Genomic DNA, 12748 nt, shown 5'->3' with positions numbered 1-12748 from the left:
TGGTAATGGCAGAAAAGAAAGTAAAAGCCGTATATGATTGGCCCACCCCAAAGACTGTTCGTGAAGTACAATGTTTCCTGGGGTTTGCAAATTTTTACCGGAGGTTCATAAATCATTTCTCCCAGACAGTGGCTCCAATCACTAAGCTACTAAGAAAGAAAGAAAAGTTTGTATGGTCCCCAGAAGCTAATCAAGCCTTCTTGACTTTGAAGGAAGCTTTCTCCACTGCCCCAGTCTTGACTCTTCCTGATGCGAATCAACCTTTCATAGTGGAAGCTGATGCTTCAGATGTAGCAATAGGAGCCACAACGAAATACAGACACTGGTCAACTTCATCCTGTAGCTTATATGTCTCAGAAGTTGAACGAAGCCGAACAGAACTATGTCATTGCTGAAAAAGAGCTTCTGGCGATTCATGACGCCTTTAAAGAATGGAGACATCATTTGTTGGGTGCCAAATACACTGTTACAGTATATACTGATCATCGTAATCTTCAATTCATGAGTTCCGCCAGACTTTTGACCCCTCTGCAATTACGCTGGATGCTTTTTTTTGCCGAATTTGATTTTGTAGTAACCTTCCGGCCTGGTAAAGATAATCGCAAGGCTGACGCCTTGTCCCGTCAAGAGTCTACCACGTTGCCTGCATTTCAAGCCTCCAGAGCTATCATTGCTCCTGACAAGGTTCTATGTATCATAAAAACTGAAGATTTCTTTGAAGAAATTCCCAACTCTTTCACTGTTGAAAAATGGCAAACTTGGGCCCAAGCAGATCCCAAAAGGTCAATCAAGCAAGGTTTACCCTTTCATGACGCTCGTTTGTTCGTACCCACTACCAAACTGCGCAAGATAGTGTTTCATTGGTTGCATGTTATACCTACGGCAGGTCACCCAGGTACTCCTAAAACTCTTGAACTGATCCAACGCTATTTTTGGTGGCCTACTCTAACAAAAGATGTAAAAGCAATGATAAACAACTGTGAAGTTTGTGCTCGCATTAAAACAAGTCATTCAAAACCAAAAGGGTTGTTACATCCACTTCCAACCCCAAGTCGTCCATGGGAGCACATTTCTTTAGACTTTATTACCAGTCTGCCAGTGGTTCAACAGCATTCAGTAATTCTGGTGGTAGTAGATAGTCTCACGAAATATGGACATTTCATCGCCTGTAAAAAATTGCCCACTTCTAGTGAATTGGCAACTATTTTACTGAACAGAGTGGTTCTTTATCATGGACTGCCAAAGGTTATCCTCTCTGATCGGGGGTCACAATTTTCCTCCAATTTCTGGAAGACATGGTGTAAAACACTCCAAGTGACATCTACGCTATCTACTAGTCACCATCCTCAAACCGATGGTGAAACGGAGAGACTAAATCAGACTTTGAAACAATACCTACGTGCCTACGCTGAAAAGGCACTTCATTCTTGGACATCTGTGCTCTGGTTAGCTGAGTTAGCTTACAATAACTCATTCCACACTTCTGTTGGCGTTACACCCTTTTTTGGTTTATTTGGCTATCATCCTGACACCTTGCCCATCACAATTCCTCAAGAAAGTTCTCTTACTCCAGCTGTGTCAGAAACCATTCAGCATTTACATCAAACCCAGAAACTGATTCAACAGCATTTAGAAAAAGCCAAACAAAAATATAAAAGGCATTATGACAAGAAACATTGTGAGGGACCGCAATATCAACCAGGTGACAAAGTGTGGCTTTCCACAAAACATATAGGCCCGTATTTATACTTTTTGACGCTAAACTGCGCTAACGCAGTTAAGCGTAAAAAAAATTTGCGCCGGCTAACGCCATTCTGAAGCACCATGCGGGCGCCGTATTTATTGAATGGCGTTAGCCGGCGCAAGCAGACCGGCGCTGCCTGGTGTGCGTGGAAAAAAAACACGTACACCAGGCAGCGCCGGCGTAGGGAAAAATGGCGTTAGGGCGTCTTAAAAATGGTGCAAGTCAGGTTGACGCTAAAAAATCGCCTCCACCCGATTTGCGCCATTTTTAACGACGCCCAGACGCCATTTACATGACTCCTGTCTTAGTAAAGACAGGAGTCATGCCCCCTTGCCCAATGTCCATGCCCAGGGGACTTATGTCCCCTGGACATGGCCATTGGGCATTGTGGCATGTAGGGGGGCACAAATCAGGCCCCCCTATGCCACAAAAATAAATAAAAATAAAAATATTTATACTTACCTGAACTTACCTGAATGTCCCTGGGGTGGGTCCCTCCATCCTTGGGTGTCCTCCTGGGGTGGGCAAGGGGTCCCTGGGGGCATGGGAGGGCAGCTGTGGGCTCATTTTGAGCCCACAGGTCCTTTAACGCCTGCCCTGACCCAGGCGTTAAAAAGCGGCGCAAATGCGGGTTTTTTTGACCCGCCCACTCCCGGGCGTGATTTTTGCCCGGGAGTATAAATACGACGCATTTGCGTCGCAGTAATTTTTTTGGACGGGAACGCCTACCTTGCATCTCATTAACGCAAGGAAGGCGTTCACGCAAAAAAATGACGCTCTTTCCTCATACTTTGGCGCTAGACGCGTCTAACGCCAAAGTATACATATGGCGTTGGTTTTGCGCCGAATTTGCGTTGAAAAAAACTACGCTAATTCGGCGCAAACGGAGTATAAATATGCCCCCCAGACTTCAAGAAGAAGCACATGTTTAACCCTAAATTCATAGGTCCTTATACTGTTCTTCAGCAAATCAATATATATCTACATATATCAATCTATAAACTACAATTGCCCAGATCCTTACGGATTCATCCAGTGTTCCACACTTCCCTCTTGAAAAAGGCAGTCCAAAAGGTCCACCCTCATCCAGCTCCTGTTCTAGTACAAGGGGAAGAAGAATACGAAGTCAAGAAAGTGTTGGATTTTAAACTGAGAGGGCGTAATCTATGGTACTTAACCTCATGGAAAGGTTATGGTCCTGAAAGTAACTCATGGGTTTCAGCATCTGATGTTCATGCTCCAGTACTTGTGAGACGCTTTCATCGTCTTAATCCAAGCAAACCAGGCCCTAGAGCGCGTCTGGGAGAGGGGAGTACTGTCAACACCAGAGCAATACGCGCTCTATTGTGACAAAAATGCAAAAACCCAGCACTCTCAAAACAAAGTAATTTATGCATTGTGCTGATATGTTGTGGTTTAACCTTTTGCATTGCAGAGTTCGATCCTGAAAACTTATTTTTAATATGCTTACAAATACTGTTCCTTTGCAATGTATTGCTGCAGGTTTTCAGAGTCTGTTAGGGTGTGGCCCCTTTCCAGGGCCTTACAGAGACTTTCCCTGCAACATGCCTGGGCATGGTTCTGGGCTGGGCCAAGACTCTATAAAAGAGAGCCAGCCCAACTCCCAGTGCTCACTATTCAGAGGTCCCGGTGCAGAGCAGCAGCTTCTTCCTGAGCTCCTGTCCCGGCGGCCTATTTGGATCTTCCAGTCTTCTGCCCTAACCCTTCATTGGTGATCATTGTTCCAGGCGGTAAGACGGTGGTTGGACTGTTTCGACACCGTTATTTAGAATTTTCATATTCTTGGTTTAAATTCTTAAATGAGTAACAGATTACTTGCGCGCTACCATTTCTTGACATTTATATGGTAGTTTACAAATAGGCAAGACGCGCAATTTATTTCATAAAGGTTTGACTTTGTTATTCATTGCGCGCTACCATTTCTTGACATTTACATGGTGGCTTAAGAATCGGCAAGACGCGCAATTCGTTTTATGGTGTTTAAACATTGTTGTCAATTGCGTGCTACTATTTCTTGACATTTACAAGATGTTTTACGAATTGGCAAGACGCACAACTCGTTTCATGAGCATTTAACTTTGTTGTTCATTGCGCGCTACCATTTCTTGACATTTTATATGGTGGCTTAAGAATCGGAAAAAGAAGCGCGATTCGTTTCATTGTACTTTGATCTTGTTATTTATTGTGAGCTGTTATTCCTTGACATTTACATCGTGTTTTACGAATCGGCAAGATGCGCGATTCGATTAATGATGATTTGACTTTGATATTCATTGCGTGCTACCATTTCTTGGTATTTTACATGGTAACACTCGAATTTGGCAAGACGCACGATTCTCTCCTCGAGTTTAATTCATGTTGTTTACTTGTCAACTCGAATATTACATAATAAATATCTTAGAATAGTGGCATACAATAAACAACATGAATTAAACTCGAGGAGAGAATCGTGCGTCTTGCCGATTCGAGTGTCACCATGTAAAATACCAAGAAATGTAGCGTGCAATGAATATCAAAGTCAAATCATCAATAAACGAATCACGCGTCTTGCCGATTCGTAAAACACGGTGAAAATGCCAAGAAATAACAGCTCACAATGAATAACAAGATCAAAGTACAATTAAATGAATCGCGCTTCTTTTGCTGATTCTTAAGCCACCATGTAAATGTCAAGAAATGGTAGCGCACAATGAACAACAAAGTTAAATCCTCATGAAACGAATTGCTTGTCTCGCCAATTCGTAAGACATCATGTAAATGTCAAGAAATAGTAGCGCGCAATGGACAACAATGTTTAAACACCATAAAACGAATTGCGCGTCTTGCCGATTCTTAAGCCACCATGCAAATGTCAAGAAATGGTAGCACGCAATGAGTAACAAAGTCAAACCTTTATGAAACAAATCGCGTGTCTTGCCTATTTGTAAACTACCATATAAATGTCATGAAATGGTAGCGCGCAAGTAATCTGTTACTCATTTAAGAATTAAACCAAGAATATGAAAATTCTCGATAACGGTGTTGGGACAGTCCAACCACCGTCTTACCACCTGGAACAATGATCACCAATGAAGGATGAAGGGCAGAAGACTGGAAAATCCAAATAGGCCGCCGGGACAGGAGCTCAGGAAGAAGCTGCTGTTCTGCACCGGGACCTCTGAATAGTGAGCACTGGGAGTTGGGCTGGCTGTCTTTTATAGAGTCTTGGCCCAGCCCACAACCACGCCCAGGCATGTTGCAGGGAAAGTCTCTGGAAGGCCCTGGAAAGGGGCCACACCCTAACACACTCTGAAAACCTGCAGCAATACATTGCAAAGGAACAGTATTTGTAAGCATATTAAAAATAAGTTTTCAGGATTGAACTCTGCAGTGCAAAAGGTTAAACCACAACATATCAGCACAATGCATAAATTACGTTGTTTTGAGAGTGCTGGGTTTTTGCATTTTAGTCGCCAATAGAGCGCGTACTGCTCTGGTGTTGACAGAAGACCAAAATCCCATGACTCATGTTAACTGTGCTTCTCTCCAATTTGGTGAGTGGGGATAGAGGAGGCAGGAGGGAGAGATATATCTCCCTATTATCCGGGATGTGTTGAATGCCAAAGGTCCACCGGGGACCCACCCCTCAGTCTCACCCTGCAGCTACGAGACAACAGGAGAGGGAAAATAGGAAGCACAGGGGGGCAGGGCAGAAAATAAGAAGCAAGCGGCATCTGGCGGCATAAGCACAACCCACAACCAAAGGCCAAACGCATGATACATGTAGTGTAATCAATACAATACAAAAAGCGGTAATAATAAAGAAATAACTCTGTACAGACTGTATCAGTAAACATATGCGATATGTCTTTAACAGAACATTCGTATCCACTGCTGCTCTATGTTTCTGATCATAATTCCATCCCCCAGATGGCAGAGTGTTTGCATAGAGGCTAGCCTCGTATCAGGCCCAAAAGCAGTAGGATATCACAACAAATATCAGCATGAACGTGAAAACAGAACACCGACCCAGACCCCCTCTGACCGGGGAGAAAGGCAATGATAGTGATAGACTAATATGACACTTAGCTGTCCATTGAGGAAGAACCCATTGCTGGGTCAAAAGCGGGAAGTCCTCAGGACACCCCGGGGTCCAGCATTATGAGTGTTCTTTGAGGGCTGGCTTCAAGGGAGAACGGGACTTGTATCTGCCCTGGTCCTGAGTGTGGTCAATCACTGCTTGAAGGGCATGGTCACGGCCCTCCTGTGATTTAAGCGAGCGGTCATATATCCTGCCTCTCTTTTGTGAGTTCGGATGCTGAGGTTGAGACAGTGGAGGCGAAGCAGCGGAGAGATCCTCAGGAGTAAGGGTGTCAAGTTCTGAATGCGTGGAGGTGATGGCCATAGGATGTGTGGCCAGGCCATTCAGGAAGGAGCTGAGATCTGCAGGTTCAGTGAAGTCCCTGGATTTGCCGTTGTAAGTAATCCACATGCGAGCCGGTTCAAAAAGACCATATTTAACATCTAGGTTCCTGAGTTGTGGGCGAAGGACCAGAAATGTCTTACACTTATCATTGGTTAGTCTGGAGAAATCCACTGCCACTCTAATGTCGTGCCCCTCCAGAGAGTATGGGCCTTGGGATTTGGCTGCTGAAATGATCTAGCGAGCCTGCTCATGGCGCAGAAAACATGAGATGATAGTACGGGGCTTGTCGGGGGTCGCTTTATGTAAAGGGCCAATCCTGTGGACCTTTTGGAACTCCAATGGTGGTAAGAACTCCAGGCCAGTAAGCTCAGACAGGAGAGATTTAAGAAAAGTTTTGAGATCAGAGCCCGCCTTGTGTTCCGCAATGCCAAAAATGCGTTTGTTGTCTCTGCGACTCCTATCCTCCAAGTCAATGACCTTTGTTCGTAAAAACCGTAACTCTGCCTCATGATCGGGTAGTGCTGCCACCTGACCCTCCGTAGTCATGAGGCGTTGATCCAAATCATGCACTGTCTCCCGGAAGCCAGCAATTTCAGCTCGAATGGAGGAGGAGGCCACTGTCAGGCCCGAGATTTTGGAATCCATTGCCTCCAGTCGATGCCCCACTGCGGCGATCTCCAGTAATATGCAGTCCACCGCCTCCAATGGAGGGGGGTCGGCTGGTGAAGATGCAGAGCATGGAGGGGCCGTCTGTGCTGCCATGGTTTTGGGTTGTGCAATAGCCTTCAAAAAGAATAGTTGGCGGGAGTGCTTGCCGGAGGACTTCCCATCTGGCATTGCCCTAGGGTGGCAAAGTTCCCGGAGAGGAATTACCTAGTGGAGACGCAGCTGTTGAACCCTGTTCCTGCTTGAGGAGTGACGGTATCTGTAACGCAGTCGACAATGCTACCAGAACTGTACCTGTTTTAAGGGATCAATCAAGTGGATGGAGGGGCCACATGGCTACATATGTGGACTCAAACATACGGTTGCGTTCTCTCCTCCACCTTCAGACAATCCGGATGGTGAAAGACCCCATCATCGGGACTTCTAGAGGTAGTCTATATTAGTTCAGGGCCCAACACTAATTGCCAGACTGATACAATGGTGAAAGAGTGGAGGATATAGGAATGGAGACTACACTGATGAGCCCCGGTGATTCTGACTGATTGGGACCTCAATCACTACTCCCTTGTAGACAGGCAGGAGGACCCTGCCCTTCGAGATGCACCACCGGGGGAATCAGTCACTTTTCGTAGGTGGGGACCCCCTTGCCGGGTCTTCTGAATTTGGCTCCTGTCCCTGCCTGAGGAACTCTAGGTGGGATAGCGCTGCACTCTTCTGCACATCTGACTACGAGGCGCTCCATCCAGGCTCCTCGATGGGCTCCCAACAGTAGATTGCTAGGATCTGGGAGGGGCCCAGTACATTTCAGCCCGTTGAATATGGTCAGTGATGCCTGCCCATGTTGCAGGAGCATGGGGAATGAGTGCCTGGGGTTTGGCATGCAGCATTAAAGTGTTTGCGCTAAGGCTGGGAGATGCAGAGAGTCAAACAATCCAAAGGCCTCACATGGAATGGAGTGACTACAGATTAAACAAAGCCATGAGCGCCAACGCGCCTCTTAAGGAACAAGGAATGGATAGGACCGTGAGGTTCAAATATTTTACAAAGTTTAAAAAGACCAGTTAGTGTATTCCCAAATAAATGGTACTTCGTACTCCGTGCACTGTCCCCTAGGTACAGACATGCTAAATGAAGGGCAGCTTCGGTCCCTCTGGTCCCCCAATTGCTTCCATGGAGGTCTGAAGCTGCAATGCCTCTGCTTTGTACCTCACACTTTCAGGTTCCCCCGGGGCTCCTCCGGAGAGTTGGGATGCTCTGTCGTGCATCGGGCCACCTACCGATCCTCCACACAGAGGGGAAGGGCAATCATCCCTCACCTCCTCCTTGTGGAAAGCCCTGGTCTTTTCAGAGGATGCGGGTCGCGCACCAACTTTCGCGGCCAAAGAGAGGCCTCCTGTATCGCTGCTGACGCCTTCAGTCCTTCGCCGTAAACAAGGCCGCGGTTCAGTGTGTCTCGCTAGGCTGTGCCCAGCCGTTATCTGTTGGTGGCCGGAATGGCCGTTACACGTCGCGGGACTCCCTGTTTCTCGGGCCCAACGCTCCCTCGGGGGTCTCCCGTGTAGCGAGGGAGACTTCAGATGAAGAATTGCGCCCCCTCCACCGGCCTTGACACCGCCTGGCACACGGAGCACTTTGTTCAGGCCGCCATTAGACTCGGCGGCCAGAGCACGCCCCCATAAATTACATTTTAACAAGAAGAGATACTTCTACTGAATTCTCATTGTTTTCAATATATGCTTGAGGGTTCTTATTTTTTGAATGGTACTCCGTAAAGATTAAATATCCTGTTTGTGGTTTTCTACTGAGGTTAAGCAGATTATTGAATTCAGTACTCCAGTTTTGAAATCCAAAACTCACAATATGTTTATTGGCTGATCTTCCTTATTTGTATCATAGAGAGGAAGGTTAGAAGCTATTAAAATGTTGATTGTTCCTCCTATTTTACACGTTCTCTCTATGCTTGCTTTTTAAATTCCCAAATTCGATTTTTCAGCAATTTGACACCATTTGTTCTAAACTTTTCTGGAATAAGAAAACTCCTCGTATTCCATGGTCTAAATTATAAGGACCAAAAGTTGAAAGGGGAGTATGATTCCCTGAGTTTAAATTATTCCACTTTTCATTTATAATTACACAAACACGTGCGTTGCTTTATAATTTTGTTGTCAATCCTATTCCATTTTGGATTGGTACTCTGTATAAAGCATTTTTTAAAGATGAAATCGACATGTCTATTTGTCTCCTGTGGTAAAACATACACATTTTTTGTCATGAAAGTTAATATTTAGTCACTATTCACTTCGACAATGTACCCCATTATGCCATAATAAGCTTTTAGAATTTCTAATATGTAAGTTGCCTTTAACAGTTGGAAAAACAAAGGCATCATAAGGGACTATAAACTGTGGAATGACAATGCCATTACTCCTTTTGAATTTCTTCAAAGGAAATTTGGATTACTTTCAGCATGTTTAAGTGACTACAATTCGTTGTCTGAATATATTTAAGACTATGGCCCTCATGACGAGTTTGGTGGTTTTCGGGCAAGACCGCCATGTGAAATGCCCAAAAACAGACACAAAACCAACACCGTCAGACCAACCCATGGCAAAAGAGTGATTGATCAACTGCCACGCAGACACCATTCTGAATCTTATATTTAGAGGCAACCTCCAGCACAGCGGTACATGCACCATTGGCGATACAAAAAGGCACCGCCGAAAGTAGCCAACACCACATTGGCCAGTTGGAATATACCACACCTGAAACCCATACACACACCACGCACACCTGCACACGCCACCATATAACACCCTCACACCCACAATCCCTAACAGCAACTACAAGCAGACACACTTGACACGAAGCACATCCCAAACACAACAAAAACAATCACATAGCACACATTGCACAAATTACCACCATAGCCCACCAGCACCCACAGCCAAACATCCCCACATCATCACACACCCCGCACTGCATCCGACACGCACACCACATACCCCTCCACAACATGTCACGCCAAAAGCACCCGTGGTTCACCGACAATGAGTAGTGGGTCATAGTGGATGAGATAATCAGAGTAGAGCCACAGCTCATGGGAGTCCAGGTACAGCAAACATCGATATGCAGGAAAACAGAGTTATGGCATAGGATCGTCGACAGGGTTAGCGCAGTCGGTACCTACCCATGCACAAGGGAGGACATCAGGAAGAGGTGGAACAACCTCAGGTGGAAGGCCTGTTCCATGGCGTCCAGGCATCAGATAGCCAGCAACAAGACTGGCGTTGGGCCCCCACCTCCTCCCCTTGACTTGACATCCTGGGAGAAGAAGGTCCTGGACATCATGCAACCCGAGGGCCTGACTGGCATCAGAGGAGGGCTCGACTCTGGTAAATCATCAATACACCCCAAGCACCAACCACCCCTGCATGCCTCCCCACCACCCTCCAACCTACTACAACCCACCCCACTGCACCTGTCCCAAACACCCCACACCCCTCCTCTGCATGCCACACCACCCCACTCCCACCATCCCTACTCACTCACTCTTAATGCATGGGTGACAACCACAATGTGGAGAACCACAGCTCCCACAATCCAGCACAACCCACACAGCAACACACCACAGACCCACTGCACAGTGGAACTTCTGCATGGACAACCCACACCAACTGGCTGCCACAACTTCGTCCCAACACGTGGCAATGACAGCAATGCCAACCACCATCCACAACCCCCCAGCCCACATGGAAACCATGCCACAAACCCCTATACCAAATCAATGTCTGCAGTGCAGCAGCTGTCATTGCCATTACTGGGAAGGAAGTCAAGCCACTGCATGCATCACAACAGGGACATAACACTACGGTTACACAACTAATCTCCACCGTTTCCATCCACAGGTACCCCTGCTATTGCCACCCTGCAGAGGATGCCAGGCTCAAGCAGCCCTCCCCAGGATGAAGGCCCCATTGGATGTCTGGATGGGGATGACTTGTGTGGGCAATCTGGGGCCACTGGACAGTCCACCAACAGCCGACCCACCTTGGACACACCGGACGCCCCCACCCATTTGGCAACAACACCACAGCCAGCCCCTGAGCCCCAAATCTGTGCCCCAGGGACCTCACAATCAGAGGTGTGCCCCAAAGTACAGGGGTCAGAGTCAAGGGCACACATCCCAGACAATGAAGGCCTGGCTGCTACTGGGAGTGGGCACACTGTGCCAGGGGCAGAAGCACAGAGGTCCAGGGGTAGTGGGAGGGGAACCGTGGTCCAAGGCTCAGGGCAGCCACACCAACTGACTGCCCAGGAGGCCCTCAATCAAATCCCGGGTGTATACCTGCCGACCCAGGACACAGTGGCCCAGATCCTCGCTACCGTACAAGAGACCCAGAGGCTGCAGGGGGAATACCACCAGGAGGCCATGCAAGAGCGGCAGGCCCACGATGCCACCATGGCCTCCATAATAGGGGTGCTCAAGGACCTGACCAACATCCTGTGTGAGTCCCGAGCCCTCGACGTCAGTGGCAGCCAGTGGTATGGAGGCCCTGCCACAGGGCCCACAGGACTCAAGCACCCCTACCCCTATAGTTGAAGAACCCCTACACAAGCGAGGACGTCCAACTAGACATCCAGCCGGACATGATGCCAAGACCACAATCACCACCACCACCAGGAAGTGACTCTCTCCTGAACATTCTCCCTTGTGTGTGACTGAGAAACCCAGGCAACTGTCCACTCTCATATCTCTGGTTTCCAGCATACTGGACCTGGACTACCCACAGCTGGCCTCACCACTCTGATGATCTCAGCCACCATGAGCCCACTCATCACCCCTTGCACTCGTCCCTCCCAAATAAACACCATTGAGCACAGTTACTGCCCACGTCTTTATTTGTCATGAGTACAAATGGAACTGCCAATACATGTGCAACTGGCAACCCATCGCCCATCACCTGAATGGAAGGGGGAAGGAGGGGGGTGCAAAATGCAGGGAGGTCGATCGTGGAGCAGCCAGTGGCTGGAGACATGTGGCAAGGGAGGCAACAGGTCAGACAGGGACCAGAGTACACCACTACAATGTCCTGAAAGTAGAGCAAGACAGGGACAGCAATCACTGTAGGAGTCACAGATGCCAACTTAACACAAATGCACTGTAGGAACAGGTATCCAAGGGAGATATGGCAGTCAAGTCCAAAACCATATGGCCAGTGCCAACACAAAAACAACACATACCAGCCCAATAGTACCACCCACACAACACCCAGCACCAGACCTGACCCCATACCCACTGCCACCAACAACACTGTAGCACAGCCACCCACTGTTGACTCCTAGGATAGATGCTGCACAGATGCCACCAACCTGTATGGCACACACAAAGCACTTGAACTGCCAGCTCAGGGAACATTGTACATACACGTTGATGGCACTAGTGCACCAGCACGATAGCTACCTGACTATAGGCACTGACCTGTATGCTGTGACTACCTAAGTCATGGGCACATGTGACACACCCCCAACCCACCCAGAGTTAGAGCTGCAACCAATACCGTCAGTGATCACAGACAGCAGGTGGTAGCAGGGACAAGGCAGACAGTTGGAGAGGACACATACCAGACAGTTGACACATAACTACATCTCAGTCGAAGTATAGTTGAATCAGCTCTGCCCTAGAGCCAGCTGCATCCTCATCATCCTCCTCTTCATCACTCCCCATGTCCCCTTCATCAGCCACTGGTACAGCTACCCCCACCTCTGCATCCATGAATGGAATTTGACACCTCAGTGCCAGATTGTGCAGCATGAAGCAGGCCACAATGATCTGGCACACCTACTGTGGGTTGTAGAGCAGGGCACCTCCGGAGATATGCAGACACCGGAACCTGACCTTCAGCAGACCAAAG

The sequence above is a fragment of the Pleurodeles waltl genome, chromosome 1_1 (genome assembly GCF_031143425.1).
Source record: "Pleurodeles waltl isolate 20211129_DDA chromosome 1_1, aPleWal1.hap1.20221129, whole genome shotgun sequence".
Classification (NCBI taxonomy): Eukaryota; Metazoa; Chordata; class Amphibia; order Caudata; family Salamandridae; genus Pleurodeles; species Pleurodeles waltl.
The sequence above is the reverse complement of the archived record's forward strand: the minus strand, read 5'-3'. Positions refer to the sequence as shown.